This window comes from Amphiura filiformis, chromosome 5, assembly GCF_039555335.1.
Source record: "Amphiura filiformis chromosome 5, Afil_fr2py, whole genome shotgun sequence".
Classification (NCBI taxonomy): domain Eukaryota; kingdom Metazoa; phylum Echinodermata; class Ophiuroidea; order Amphilepidida; family Amphiuridae; genus Amphiura; species Amphiura filiformis.
The window spans coordinates 58,594,754-58,611,252 of NC_092632.1; the positions used below are offsets into that span (position 1 = coordinate 58,594,754).

At 35.0% G+C, this 16,499-nt stretch overlaps 5 non-coding genes across 5 annotated transcripts; all 5 read right to left on the minus strand.

The window, feature by feature from the left end:
* Nucleotides 1–298: 298 nt before the first annotated feature.
* Nucleotides 299–370, minus strand: Trnag-ucc (transfer RNA glycine (anticodon UCC)). Its single transcript has one exon. It is a non-coding gene; the product is annotated as a tRNA-Gly (tRNA).
* A 381-nt stretch (nt 371–751) lies between these two features.
* On the minus strand, nt 752–824 carry Trnam-cau (transfer RNA methionine (anticodon CAU)). The gene has a single exon. It is a non-coding gene; the product is annotated as a tRNA-Met (tRNA).
* A 5,943-nt stretch (nt 825–6,767) lies between these two features.
* Nucleotides 6,768–6,839, minus strand: Trnag-ucc (transfer RNA glycine (anticodon UCC)). The gene has a single exon. It is a non-coding gene; the product is annotated as a tRNA-Gly (tRNA).
* A 1,017-nt stretch (nt 6,840–7,856) lies between these two features.
* On the minus strand, nt 7,857–7,929 carry Trnam-cau (transfer RNA methionine (anticodon CAU)). The gene has a single exon. It is a non-coding gene; the product is annotated as a tRNA-Met (tRNA).
* Nucleotides 7,930–10,167: 2,238 nt separating this feature from the next.
* On the minus strand, nt 10,168–10,240 carry Trnam-cau (transfer RNA methionine (anticodon CAU)). The gene has a single exon. It is a non-coding gene; the product is annotated as a tRNA-Met (tRNA).
* Nucleotides 10,241–16,499: the final 6,259 nt, after the last annotated feature.

Here is a 16,499-nt window from a genome sequence, read left to right on the forward strand (position 1 = left end):
TCAACTTTGTCAATAATGCTGTTTTCCTCGTTTTTTGCCATTTTTTATTTCATTTCAAAAATACCTAATAATAATGTTAGTGACTTATCCTTCACTTTTAAGCAATTTATACACAATGCTAATATTTTACAGTTTCGCTAGAATCACTGAATGGGGTTTTAATGTAAATATTTGGTCATTTTTCGACAATACCTACATTAACTACGATTATAGTATAAAATGGGACCTAATTAACTAAAAATTGTGTGAATAACAGCTAATGGTAAATAAAAAGTTTTTGAAGGAAACAAAAATCTCATGCGTCGGCCGGGAATCGAACCCGGGACAATTGCTTGGAAGGCAACTATGTTAACCACTACACCACCGACGCTTAGAGATAGAAGGTGTTTTATAGCTTGTAAACGGCGCTATCTGGTTACCACCAAACTGTTTCAGTTGCGGAGTAAATAATTTACTGCGCCACTTTGATTGCCTGTTTTAGATCGGGAATAGACCCGAATATTTGTCAATCTTGATGATGAAAGAAATAGCTTCTTTGCAGTATTCTGATCACAATAATCTTAATATCGTTAAAAATTAACTTAATTAACTCAATTAGTTGATTAACCGTGCTCCGTGCGGATGTATTGATGAAAACAATTTATTCAACCCACTCAATCTAAAAGAAGTCGTAAGTTCATTATAAGCATAATTTGATAATAGGAAAGCATAAAGCAAGTATTTCCTTTTTTGCCAACAAAAACAAATCAGGTGCCCCGTGTGAGGCTCGAACTCACGACCTTCAGATTATGAGACTGACGCGCTGCCGACTGCGCCAACGAGGCCCATAGAAACAATAGTTAAAGGTAAGTATAAACACGTTCTTCCCATTGTTTGTTCGGTTGTGTTAGTTTTTTAATCAATTAGTCTGTTTGTTAGAGGCCCATTCAGTGATTTGAAAATCCGGACGATCGTAAAAAGCATCAAAATTCAGATGTTGGCACATTTGTTAGTGTCATACACTGTTAAAATAAAAAATGTAAAAAAACAGCGTTTATCGCTGGCAGCTGGGATTCAAAATATGTCCCGCTGTTAAATCACGATGGGGTGTAAACATACAAAACCACCGAATAACTGTTAATTTACAGTAAAACCCTGTGAAAAATAAAACTACTGAATAACTGTATTTTTACAGGCAGCTAATAAAACCGTAAAAAAACAGCGTTTATCGCTGGCAGCTGGGATTCACAATACGTCTCGCTGTTAAATCACGATGAGGTGTAAATTATATCAAAATACTGAATAACTGTTAATTTACAGTAAAACTGTAAGAAAAAAACGTCCCGAACCGTTAAATAACAGTTGGCAATAAAATACAATTACAGTAAAACCTTGTTAAAAAAATAAAGCAGTAAGAAAACGGTTTTTGGGACTGTTAAATAACGGTGTTTGGGACTGTTAAATAACGGTGTTTGGGACTGTTAAATAACGGTAGGCGTTTTTGAGACTGTTAAATAACGATGTTTGGGACTGTTAAATAACGGTAGGCGTTTTTGGGACTGTTAAATAACGGTGTTTGGGACTGTTAAATACTTGTCACTTACCTTAGGGTACCTACCGGGCATCGAACCGGGGACCTCTATGTCCTTAGTCTGATGCTCTACCGACTGAGCTAACGGGGTTTCTATATTTGATGAAGTATTTTAAGTTAATATAAGCAATATTTTTATAACTTAACCTGCTAAAGTGCATCTTTTTAGGGATATTGATCAAATTTACTGTAAATATTGATAACATTATTTTGCTATAAATATTAATTCTATTTATTACATTTATTAGGGTTATATTATTAGTATTATTTTTAGGGCTACTAAGCATTGTCATTGTTATCATTTTTATTATTAGTATTATTATTTTTACCGACAGAATTTTATTTTATTTTATTTTACATTTAAATTGTAATTATACCGCATATATCACTGCAAAAAAAAACCCGTTCGGTTTGTTTAATTAACCCTGTCGGCTGTTGTTTGACACCAAACTTATTATAAAGTTCACTTAGTAAAAGTTACGATTTCAGTAATAGTAAAATTACATGCATTTTTACCGGGCATTTTTAACAGTTACGGTATTCTTCGTAAAATTACCGCCCAAAAATAGTATAGTATCTTCTTTATCCTAACATGAAAAAATTACAAACAGAAGCGCTGGCTTTTGACTAACACACGCGTCGCGTCACGTCACGTCACGTCACGTCACGTCACGTCACGTCACGTCACGTCGCGTCACGTCACGTCACGTTGATATCTTCTTAAAAGTTACAAACAAGTCATACGGTTGAGATCCAATTTGACCTTGACCTCTATCAAGCTGGGGGCATTGGGTGAATGCACCCGAGGTGGGCCACATAACACCCCGCCCAACGAACTGGGTACCGTTGGGTCCCTCAATTCTCTGTTTTCAACTCCTATTTTCCTATTTTATTTTTATTTGATAAAAACTTTCCCGGAAACTTTTTTCCCTTCGCCACTTAGTTTGTATTTCTTTTGCCAATTGAGAATGCTTGACAACCACCTGTATTTACTGCCTTTTTGACAACCCGATCCAATCACCCAAAACAAGCCAGAACTCAACATGACCCTTGTTTGCACCCCAATCAATGTTTCGCTTAGCACATACCATGAACATGCACTAGGAACTTCCATTGAAAAGACCCGATATGAATGCATGGGATACGCGTGGCTATTTTTAAACTGTGGAAAATACCCCGGGCCGTATTCTCGCAAAGGGGCTAACACCCGTCCCAGGACACACCCCGGCCCCGCAGAAAAACCCGCAGACGCCACGAAACAAGAAATGTCTTTAAAAAGACAATGCCTCCAAGATACCAGTGGGCACCTTTTGTTATTAGTTAAGGAGACACTTATAATGCTAGCTTTAAGGTAACGCTATTGGATATAGATTTTTGTCTGATTGAAATATGTGAGTCCATTCTCTCCTTATTACAAGACTGAAAATTTTATTTTAATCGGATATTCGGTTACCAAAATATATGGCCTGTCAAAATGGCGCGAAACCAAGAAGTTGGCAACAAATTTCTTTTATTTTTGATATGCAATGATGTCAGGTAGGCCTTATTTTCTAATTATATATGCAAGAATTGTACAAAGTAGAATGTTCAGATCGGCTACAAAATAAGATATAAAACCCATGAATGTCTTTTTCCATGCAAATTTCCATTTGCATAATTAATTAGGGCCCTAATCAACTTTTCTAATAAGTGGCCCAAATTAATTATGCAAATTGAAATTTGCCAAAACGCAACCGTAATTTTGTAGTAGGTCTACAGTGTGTGTTCTACCCATGTACCATGCCTCAGTAGGCCTACTATAGCTCTTTTAATTGTATCTGAAATCTTTACTTTGCATAATTCATACATGTAATTAGAAAATCATCTGGCAACTGGACTTGTCAAAAATATAGAAAATAAAAAGAAAGTTGTTGCCAATTTTTTGTTTTGGGTTCGCACCATTTTGACAGGCCATATCTCAAGAACCGAATGTAATCTACAGGGCATAAGCTTTAACATATTATTTAAATAGAAAGAAAATCTAAATTTGTGCATTAGCCAATAGGGCCACGGTCACCTAAAGCCATCTTGCAATCTTGCAGATAATTCTGATGTATGAAATAAGACCTTCAAACTTTCAGATATGAAGAGTTCCAGATGCAGGCAGCCGTTTCTGTTTTTTAAATGCATATATGCCTAAGTTGTAGGCCCCTATCAAGAGTCATTTCTCGTGGATTTTTGACTGAAAATTACGATTGTAACGTTTCAGATTTTTTAATGCTTGTTTATTATATTTTGTATTCAGGACTAAAATAATATTAATATTATTATATTTAGGGGGTCTTTTTATAGGTCATTACTCTTTTGTATGTGTAATTGAATAAAAATAAAAAACATTGTTTTGTTTTGTTTCCTTCATTTGTGCTTTGTCTTGCATCGAAAGGGCCAATATCAACACCTTGTTTGTAAGAAGTATTGTGTGGGGAAAGATGATTCTTGCATTTTATTTTTGATTTTTATCTTAACAAACAAAAAGCAAATTTCTCAGTCAAAGTCTTGAAACGGTCATGGGTATGCAATGCAAAAATATTGCAACAGTACTCAGTAGAACATAAAACACAACCACGCATGGGAATTGGGGAAGCAAATACTTTAAAACGAATTATTCCGAATTATATCAACGCAATAAAATTGCAATACTTTAGTACATGTATTTGAACAGCAATGCCCGGGCAGCAATGAAGCCGGCCATAGGCGCGGCTAGGCGTATCATACCATACATTGCAGTTCAAATGCATCGGATCATGATTGTGGCCTAGTCGAGCCTAGCATGCATGCCAGTCGGTCTGCTGACTCGCCGTGGCACAAAAATACCTCAATTTTGCACAAAACAATCCATGATGTCAAATTATCACATCCAAAGTGTCGCCATGAACGTCAGCTTCAACTTCTCCAGCCAAAGTTTTTGCATTAATAATCAGGTTTCATGTAATCATGAAATTAAACCTTGTTTGAGGTGTATTCCCATTGCCACAGCATAACGGTTTTCCAACTTGTCTTCAACGATAAAGCTGCTGATCACACCGAAGGCATTGAGGTGGTGTGGCTGCTGATGAGCGCTGAGGCTACAATCTATAATTAAAGACCGAATTAAAAAAGACTAGTTTGCGTCTGACGTCATGACAAAGGCGCGCCGTGATTGGTTGCTGACCTGCGCAGTATGGCATTTTTGGTCTGGTTTACAGGACGGCATACGCAAGCTAGTCTTTTTAGTTCGGTCTTCAATTATACAACATATGAGTTTGAAAATATTCTAATGCATAATCCATTAACTTGATAGACCCACGCCATTGGCGCCACGTGCTAGGCGTTTCTAGAATCCCTATAGAATAAGATTAATTTTAATGCTAATTTATTGCACATGCTGAGGAAGCGTGATTACCTTTTGAACATTCGGAAATGGCGATAGGCGAATTTATGTATGGCGCAAAGAGGTGGGGATATATATTGGGCTCTCGATATTGGGCGGAAATTAGAGTACTTGTCAGAATATAAATTTGTACAATCGGCCTACATGCCGCGCAATGTGCGGCATTTTAGGTGTAAATTTCAAAGCATACTACCTCGGAGGCAGAAAAATGAACAATACAACCGCGCAATAACATGACCCAGCCCACCCCACCATGGCCAAAGAGCCTCCCAGGCCTAAGGTTGACCCGTCTTCAAGAATACGACCTCAGAGTTTTCAATGGAAAATTCCATACAGCTGTGTTTGTTTTACTTGGTCACGTTGTTGCACACGTGTTTTCCATGGCCTGCTCTATTGCATATGATACACACATGCTGATATCGACAGCGAACGAACTTGCACCCGCTGGGCCTGTTGAAATCAAAACAAATCTTTGCCGGGGGTCCACTCTTGCAGTAGATGGGGCACTTGGGGTTCTTTTTAGACGGTATTGGGAGCCTCCGTGAGGGTAATTTGTGGAGTTTCCTGGGCCTGATTGAGTGGGATTTTTGAACCCAGAGAACCCATTAAATGGGGTCGGATTTGACATGAACATTACTGCAAGAGTGGACCCCCGGCAAAGATTTGTTTTGATTTCAACAGGCCCAGCGGGTGCAAGTTCGTTCGCTCATGAAGATATCAACGTGACGTGACGTGACGCGACGTGACGTGACGTGACGTGACGTGACGTGACGCGACGCGTGTGTTAGTCAAAAGCCGAAGCGCTTATTATTACGAGAGATATATTACGGTCAACGTAAAATCACGATCTATTCTCAAATACGATGGTATTTTTACCGACATATTTTTTTTATTTTGTTTTACATTTAAATTGTAATTATACCGCGTATATCACTGCAAAAAAACACCGTTCGGTTTGTTTATTTAATCCTGTCGGCCGTTGTTTGACACCAAACTTACTATAAAGTTACGATTTCACTTAGTAAAATTACATGCGTTTTTAACAGTTACGGTATTCTTCGTAAAATTACCACCCAAAAATAGTATAAATAGTATCTTCTTTATCCTAACATGAAAATCTCTGTAAAATTACTAATAGAAGCACTTATTATTACGAGAGATATACTACGGTCAACGTAAAATCACGATCTATTCTCAAATACGATGGTATTTTTACCGACATATTTTTTTTACTTTGTTTTACATTTAAATTGTAATTATACCGCATATATCACTGCAAAAAAACGTTCGGTTTGTTTAATTAATCCTGTCGGCTGTTTTTTGATACCAAACTTACTGTAAAGTTACGATTTCACTTAGTAATATTACATGCATTTTTAACAGTGTAGATATGCTAACATAGCTGGATAAACTGAGAGCCATGTATTAAATAAGACATTTCACATGAATCTGTTAAGTATAGAAATTAACTACATGTATTTGAATGGGGCTTCAACTTTGTCAATACTGCTGTTTTCCTCGTTTTTTGCCATTTTTTTTTTTTTTAATAAATAGCTAATAACAATGTTAGTGACTTATCCTTCACTTTTAAGCAATTTATACACAATGCTAATATTTTACAGTTTCGCTAGAATCACTGAATGGAGTTTTAATGTAAATATTTGGTCATTTTTCGACAATACCTACATTAACTACGATTATAGTATAAAATGGGACCTAATTAACTAAAAATTGTGTGAATAACAGCTAATGGTAAATAAAAAGTTTTTGAAGGAAACAAAAAACTCATGCGTCGGCCGGGAATCGAACCCGGGACAATTGCTTGGAAGGCAACTATGTTAACCACTACACCACCGACGCTTATAGATATAGAAGGTATTTTATAGCTTGTAAGCAGCGCTATTATGATTATCCCCAAACCGTTTCAGTAGCGGGGTAAATAATTTCTGCGCCACTTTCATTGCCTGTTTTAGATCGGGAATAGACTAGACTCGCTGAGTCTCATGGACGCCGTTCCTATGTCCATCAGACTCGTATTTCCCATTTTGGATGTCAATGGGAAATACACACTTAACGATTTGCGCCTGTTAAAAAAAAAAAAAAAAATCTTTAAAATTTTATCAATGTATATAAAAGTGGTACCAACCTTATTGTGCTTGCTAATTTAAGACTCGGTTGAAACAAAATTAAGGATCGAATGCATTTTAGTGTCCAAAAAGGCAAAATTATCGTCAAAGTTCTGCAGAAATCGGCACCCTTGCGAAGGGTTCAGAATTCGAATCGGGAACGAAAATATCCGATCTTTGCGATCAAAAACACAAAATTACAACTTTAAACATACTATTGGCAAAAGACATTATTACCAAACAATATAGAATAGAAAATTTGACATCATTTTCTCAAAATATTGAAGAAATTTGCTCACTAGACATCGAAAAAGTACGCAATCCAATTCCCGTTCAAACGCGTGAGAAACTGAAAGTGCATAATCCCGACTAGAATAGACCCGAATATTTTTCAATCTTGATGATGAAATTGAAAGAAATAGCTTCTTTGCAGTATTCTGATCACAATAATCTGAATATCGCTAAAATATTAAGCTATTTCGTTAACTTAATTGGTTGATTAACCGTGCGTGCGCTGTGTGGTGTGCGGATGAACTAAAACAATTAATTCAACCCACTCAATCTAAAAGAAGTCGTAAGTTCGTTATAAGCATAATTTGATAGCAGGTAAGCATAAAGCAAGTAGGCCTATTTGCTTTTTTTTTCAAACAAAAACAAATCAGGTAAAAATATAAAATTTTAATAATTTGTCATAAAATTTGTATTATAATTATAATTATAAAAACAAACTCAGGAGCAAAAGTTAATTTGGTACCCCGTGTGAGGCTCGAACTCACGACCTTCAGATTATGAGACTGACGCGCTGCCGACTGCGCCAACGAGGCCCCTGAATACCATAGATAAAAAGTAGGTAGTGAGCCTCTGCGTTAACTTACACGAAAAGGTAAGTCTAGCTTTAAATTAGTTCACTGATAGCTGAAATTCGATTGCATAACTAACTTGCTTTTTTGGTATAGGCACATTATATTTTAGGCCTACCTACCTTTAACTAAAATGCGGCAACAATAATGTTGTAAAATCCTTTTTTTTTCAATAAAAAACTTTTGTCCACGTTGTTTCTTGTTGTTTTGGTTCTATTTTTTGTTTTATTTTGTTCGGTTTTTTTTGTTTGTTTTTGTGTGTTTTTTTTTTTTTTTTTTTTTTTTTCTTTTTTTTTTTCTTGTTTGGTTTGTTGTTGGTTTTTGTTTTTTGGTTTTTTGTTTGTTTGTTGTTGTGTTTTTGTTTGTTTTTTGTTTTTGTTTTTGCTTCTTTTGTTTATAGTTTGTTTTTGGTTTGTGTTAATTTGTTTTGGGGTGCTTTATTTGTTTGTTTGCTTTTTGATTTTCTGGTTTCGAGAACCTCAGTGCAGCTCAGATCAGAGGCAGAAAAGAGGAAAAAATCCTAGGAGTGAGGGGTCTTTGTGTTTGTCTTTCCATTTTCTCCATGATATTGTATGTGTCAAAAATATCTAACATCCAGGCCATGGGCGGATGGCTTCCCCTACAATGATTCCATTTCCGTTTTTCTTTTTGAACAAATAATATAATAATGCCTGAATCAATAACATGATTTGTCGGTCTGGTAAGCCTCTATCTGCCCAAGTAGTTTGACCCACCCTTGAAAATCGCTGGAAGCTATCTACAGAAATGGTGTAGCGCCATCATTAAAAAAATATGTATCTTTAAAGTCTTACATAATAGAGGGCAGAACACAAGTTTTACAATCAATAAACAGTCGATCTTGACTCGCTACTCCAGCTCTGTTACTTTCCTTGCTCACACCGTACGTTTGTCTCACCGTTGAACTCAGTGATCTTGATCATGATGAGCAGATTTTATTTCTTCTGTGTGATTTTCATTGATTGAAGTTTTACACAATTATAATGCACAAAAATATGATGTTTTTTTCATAAAAAGCCTTTTTGCAACAGTAAAAAATGTATATCTTCAATATGAAAGGTCTAAATTTTCAATTGATCGTTGGTTTTCATCCCAGTTATATAGGGCCTACACTTTAAGTACATTATGATTAGATTTGGAAAATTTACTTCGAGGACTGTTAAATTTAACAAATATCAAATTATAATAACTTGTCATAAAATTTGTATGCCTATTATATATCGCGAATTTCAAAAAAATAATTTCTCGTAATTCAATTCTCGCTATTCGCAATAAGGGCGCCGCCAGCGGTTTGCGATGTAATCGTGATGTATCATGGGAAAATCGTGATGTATCATGGGAAAAGGTCGACATCCAAGTCCGCGCAATACGAATATTACCATGCTATTACATAGGAACACGTGACAATATTTTTTAGTTTGTCAATATAACGGTATTACACGCAAATCGATAGAGAAAATATTAATTGTGCACATTTCAAATCACATTATTAAGTATTATTGAGTATCGATTCGCGTGTAACACCTTTATTTTGACAAACTAAAAAATATTGTCACGTGTTCCTATGTAATAGCATGGTAATATTCGTATTGCGGACTTGATGTCGACCTTTTCCCATGATACATCACGATTACATCGCAAAACCGCTGGCGGCGCCCTTATTGCGAATATCGAGAAGATATGTCTGATGTGCTCTCATGTCTTATTATTCGTGGTAGGCCTAAGTTGTTTTAGCTTTGTTTTCTGGTGTTTATGATATTGATAAGCTCAGTGATACTACTGATACTTTCCTTCTCATTTTGAGTACAGAAGAATATGATTGTATATCTTTAGTTCTTTAATATATTAATGGTGCATTTGCTACACGGATGTCTCATGACATTTAAATGTACCGATACTGTACTTTTGTCTAGTATTATTTTACATTCCTTATAATACTGAACAGCTTTCATAAATGTGTGCTAGTATTACTATAGCAGTTAATTATTGTAATTTGTAAATATTATCTTGGGATTTATGTATTTGTGTTATGTACTTACATAAAAGATTCTGATTCTGATTCATGTCCCACAAAAAATACTGTCGAAACGTTCATACCAGAGCCCTTAATAAGGCGTCATAGTTTTCAAAATAGTTCCATTAAAAAAAACTCAGGAAGAAAAGTTTAATTTGCAAAAAATCAGTTGCCCCGTGTGAGGCTCGAACTCACGACCTTCAGATTATGAGACTGACGCGCTGCCGACTGCGCCAACGAGGCCCATGTATATAGTAATAAAAAGTAGCACTAAGTATAATGTAGTAAGCCTCTGCGTTAACTTACTCGAGAAGATAAGTCTAGCTTTAAATTTGTTCACTGATAGCTGCGTATTCGATTGCGTAACTATCGTGTGCCAATAATATAAACATCTCAAAAAAAGTAACTAACCCCCCTTAAATAGTGACCATTACTCAAAAACGGGTGATTGTATTACAAATCTGTAAAATGAGTTGGAAGCAGAACGTATTTCTGCACAATTTGACACCTCATTTGTAGCAATTGACTAAATATTGATGTCACAACGTACATTTAAATCAGTGTAACCCAAGATTTGAAAGTTGCTGTAAATTGTATCGATTTTGTATTCAGTGTAATGGAAAGAAATCTGTGTAATGATATCTGAGTGTTTTTGTATTGTAAAAATTTGTATGTAAGTGCAACTTTCAAATCTGGACCTCACTACATTAAATTGACCAGTGTTTTATTGTTTTCTGGGCTATCGTATCAAATGGTGTCAAAATGCGTAGATATAAATTCTCCTTCCAACACATTTTACAGATTTGTAATACAAAAGCCCTTTTGAATAATGGCCATTATTTAAGGGGGTTAGTTTTTTTTTTGAGATGATTATATTGTAGAAGCTATACTTAGGTCTCGGGTGATCGTTAACTTGCTTTTTTGGTAAAAACACATTAGGGCCCTATATTTTACCCACATTTATCAAAAAATCTGCAACAATAATGTTGGAAAATCCTTTTTTTTTCAATAAAAAAACTTGTCCACGTTGTTTCTTCTTGTTTTGGTACTACTTTTTTTTTTTTTTTTTTTTTTTTTTTTTTTTTTTTTTTGTTTTTGTTTGTTTGCTTGTTTTGTTTTGTTTGTTTTTTGGTGTTTTTTTTTGTTTTTTTTGTTTTTGCTTTGTTTGTTTGTTTGTTTTCTTGTTTGTTTGTTTGTTAGTTTTTTTGATTTTCTGTTTTCGAGAACCCCAGTGCAGTAATCAGAGGCAGAAATTCAGAGAAAAAAATCATAGGAACCTTTGTTTTTGTCTTTCCATTCTCTCCATGGTATTGTATGTGTCAAAAATATCTAAAACATCCAGGCCATGTAATGGGTAGGTGCTTTTTCCTCCAATGATTCCATTTCCTTTTTTAATAAATAATATAATAATGCCTGAATCAATAACATGATTTGTCTGTCCGGTAACTTCGGTAAGCCTCTATCTGCCCAAGTAGTTTGACCACCCTTGAAAATCGCTGGAAGCTATATCTACAGAAATGGTGTAGCGCCCTCATTAAAAAAATATGTATCTTTTAAAGTCTTACATTATAGAGGGCAGAACACAAGTTTTACAATCAATAAACAGTCGATCTTGACTCGCTACTCCAGCTCTGTTACTTTCCTTGCTCACATCGTCACACGTTTGTCTCACCATTGAACTCAATGATCTTGATCATGATGAACAGATTTCATTTCTTCTGTGTGATTTTCATTGATTGAAGTTTTACACAATTTTAATGCACAAAAATATAATTTTTCATAAAATCCTTTTCACAACAGTCCTTCAACTCTGCTTGCTTTCCCTTAGCACCTCGACAGTGCCATCTTCACCTTGTTCAAATATACATATTGAGTGTTTCACACTGTTATCAAAATACAACCCAATCATCACTCTACATTCAACAAATATATCATATTATTTACGATATAAACAAACATCTGTCAAGATATCAATATAGTAAATATGAAAAGCTATTATATACATAATATCACTGTATGTATACTAAAGAAGATTTAATGTACGATTCGTTTATTGACTTGGAACAGTACAGGCAAGTGAAAATGAACAGAGGGCAAATATTTGAGTATTTACTTTGATATCAAAAGTGATTATATCATGTAATTCGCTTCATCTCGCGTAGTCAGGCAAGCAATAAAGTCAACAGTTCTGACCTATATATTTTATCGTGTGCTTTCCTTGATATTTGTGCGATTAACGAATCTTAACCCATAATACATTGACGATATAAATTTACATCATGAAGTAAAATAGTTCACGTTTTTTGAGACTAAAATGTCTTAAGTATTTAGTCTCGGATATTTTGTCCTAAAATAACATCTTGTTGACAGGGGAAGTATAAAGGTAAATATTATAGCCTATAGACACGTTAAGATTGATTTGTCAGGGTTTAAACGTTGACGATCTAGAAGGGGAAAAGGTTGAAAAATTAAAACTCTCGGAGAGTAAATCCTATTGAATATGTTACACAAAATGTCGTTGTACAGCAAACTATCAGGAACACTTTATTTTGTATTATTTAATTTTAAGTAGCCCTATTGAATATGCCACAAAATGTCACTATACCGCAAACTATCGCGAACGATTTATATTACTGGTTTTATTTCATTTTGCGGCACATTCGGTTAATGTTAAAGTTAAATGTATATTGTTTGAATACAGCTGACAGTGCAAAACATAAAAGAAGTTGCACACCCACGCGTTAATATTCTTCATGTTTGGTCATTGCAATTTTTGATTTTGGGATCATTGATTATGAAGAAATGGACAGGTTATGTTGTGGCATTAATCTCAATTGCAAAAATAAAAGATATATTTTAATTTACCGTGTTTTACTACGCTTATACTATTTAAAAATTTGGCAATCAGCTTTAAGGTAGGCCTACAGCTAGCTGGTGGGTGACCCGTATTAACAGCCCCATCCCCCTACATTATCCCATCAACATTAAGAAGAGTTTTGACATCTGTTGAAAGCTCATATATTTCTCCAGGAAAATGTTAAGATATGTGTTTGCTTCCTTTAGCATGTTTAGATGATACATGTCACTGCTCCCCCAGACAAACGAGATGTCTATGACTGCTCCATCCAATAGCCCACTTACTGTATCGTTGTGGTATATCAAAAATATCAATTTTTAATAATTTGCCATAAAATTTGCATTATAATATATCGCGATTTTAAACAAAATCAAAATTATTTGATATCAGAAGAACATTCTTCGTATTCAGAATGCAATTCGATGTGTCTGATGTGCTCTCATGTCCCACAATAAATACTGTGCAAACCGCTTAATTTAAATCTCAATGTAAGCCATCATGAAAAAAGTTTAAAGGAAACAGAGGAAGAAAGGAATAATGCATTCTCCTCCCCTCCCCTCCCCTCCCCCTTCTTCCCACTTTTAAGGTTCACCACCAAAACATCTCTCTTAACCATTCTGAAGCAAGTCAATGCAAATATTCGTATTATCAACAGTATTATTTAGCTGCGTTGCATGACGGTATTTTGTTCAATACATTGGACTTAAGTTGGTATCCAATGTAGCCTATACTATCAAGTATTTTGATACCGGTGTTCTCGATGATATCGTCTAAGGTGAACATCAAATCAAGCAGAAGAACGTGAAAATCGAAAACAAATAAAACGTGTTTTGTCCACGGTGTGTATTTTGTGTACGCTCGGTTGGAGCGTCAAAGCAACATTGAAATATTTACATGATTTTTCATAATTTAATAGACGTGCCCTTCAATGAGAACTTACATTGTACCGCTTTTGACTTGCTCATTTCTACCAATTAAATAAACATTTAACATGAAATGATCCTGTTATTCAATAATATGATACGTTTTAATAGATCTTTCTGCCATCTGGTGCGGTCTTTCCTTTACCAGACCCAACCAAATGAGGTCCAAATTACAACCTTAGCCGTATGATTGCAATGATGTGAGACGAAGACAGAGACGAAGACGAAAGCGGAGGAGGAGAAGAAGGAGATGAAAAAGAAGAAGGAGGAGGAGAAGAAGAAGAAGAAGGAGAAGAGGAAGAGGAAGAAGAGGAAGAGGAAGAAAAAGAAGAAGAAGAAGAAGAAGAAAAAAATAAGAGGAATAGTAGAAATAAGCAAGGCGATACTATGGTGACGATTAACGACGACGACGACGATGATGATGATGATGATGATGATGATGATGATGATGATGATGATGATGATGATGATGATGATGATGATGATGATAATTATGATCGCTATTTCAGTATTTTGAATTCAAAATCGAATCATAACAAGGGTTGACAAGCTACTAAATGATTCAGCTCGAGTTGAGTATTCCTTTCTACAGAAATAATGATTTAGTAATCGATAGACCTATTTATCCTATTTTTTTGATATAATGTTCTCAATTTTTTGTGCACACACGTTCGCCTTTTATAGCATTTATTATTTATAGGATTTCGTTCATTCCAATCGTCATTCGTTGGTCTTCTAAATTGAAGACATCAATGTCTACAAAAAGATCGCGTTAAATGAAAATCAATCAATAACGCGAAATCAATTTTACCGCACCTTTCATTGATTCTTAAATGATTTTTCACACCAGTGCAGAAGTACAGGAGCACCATTCTTTGATCATGAAGCAATTAGCAGCAATAATTAATCCACAATTACAATTTGCTGACAACACAACGAACATAATAAGACAAGAAACATTTCAAAATGAAAAATACGTCACATTAATGTATTTTTATATAAATTATATGAAATCACACCGTCCGTGTGTAAAAAGCTTTCGCTTAGAACAAAACATTAAGACACATATGATATCCAGCTTAAAATCTCGGGTAAAATCTCCTTCAAGTACTCGCATTTTATTCCTACCCGTGACATGTTTTCACTTCCTGACACGTTCCTCTTTTCACAATGTTTTAGACGTCGTGATTTTACAATCAAATCCAAGATATCTGCTTTTGGCGCAGCCATCGGAAAAACATGACAATAAAAAAAAATGGCGCGAATGTTGTATCATCATCATGCGTCGTCTTCGCTGTTTTTTGCCCGCAGAAAATGATCAGCATTTCTAGCACGGGCGATTGTGAGCGCGAATATGTGAAACAAAAGTGAATTGAAGGAGTTCATTGCATTAAGTACAAAGTTGGCTGTAAGCGAAAACACGTTATACATCTTATTTTTTAGTCTCAAAATCGTCTCTTCTTTTCAAAGTCTCTTAAAATAAAAGAAATTGACAGCTGAGATTATATTTCAACGTTTTAATCCAAGGCGATTTATATCATAAAAGCGTGATCTTTGCCATGCGTTTGGTCTTGGTTTAAAAAGAAAAGAAGTTTTGGAACTTTGTGAGGTGGTAATAAACATGATATTGATAAAGTTTCTATATACACTAGAGATAGTAGTTTCGAAATAGATCACCGACGCTTTAGCCCGCAATATGATCAAATAACATGTGATAGAAAGAGTCAATTAAATGCAAGTAATATTTTACAGAGAGTCTACATTTAACTCATACAACTTAGTTATATGCTCATTTATCATGATATGACAATATTATAAACATGATCCTTGAACAAGGGACAAATAAATATATTTGTTTATATTTTAATACAATCATCCAAACATGGATTGTATTTGCAACATTAGGATCTCAAACATGCACATAGTGTTGTGACCACTATGGACCACAATAGCCTCATCCCAATGGCATAGTTCAATAACCTCAATTAAACAATCATAGAGCAAAATTTGACCTCAAATTGCAGAGAATGAGTTTTAATACCCAAATTTTCAAAGGTCATTCAATGAATGTACACATGTATTAGGGTTAAAGAACTGTGCCCCTCATAGATGAGCATGTTGTGGATCCTAGTGGACACAAGCCTTTAAACCCAATATGCTTAAATGACATTTGACTGTCTTGAGTACAAAAGCTCATACTCATCAACTTGAGGTCAAATTGTGAGCAATGCTTTAAAATTGGGGTTGTTGAACCGCGCAATTGAAAATGATACACTTTGACCTCGTATTTTACCAAACAGATGCAAAAAAATTTTACTTCTATAAAAAATAATCTTCATCGCCAGTTCAGATTTGTAATTCCCAATTCCCCTATCGACATTTATAATTATGTACTCAATTTTCCAATCTTTTACACCTTATCTTTTCTCCTCACTGCTGTATTTTGGTAATGGTTACATTTTTCCTTTTCAAACCAACATTCTGGTGTATTGAAACGTGAAATGGGTTTTAGAGCGCTTCGTTACGTCAGTAAAGAGATGTGCCTGAGGTCTTGTCGCACCTGCAAATTCTTCATAAAGCCTTGATGGTTACCCCAAAATTGTATCATCATTGTCCCTTCATACACCGTCAATCAATTACATACCCCAATGACAAGAGAGTCCGTGTGAAACTAAAAATAAAGATTATTGGGGCAATTGAAATGAAAAGAAACTGTAACAAT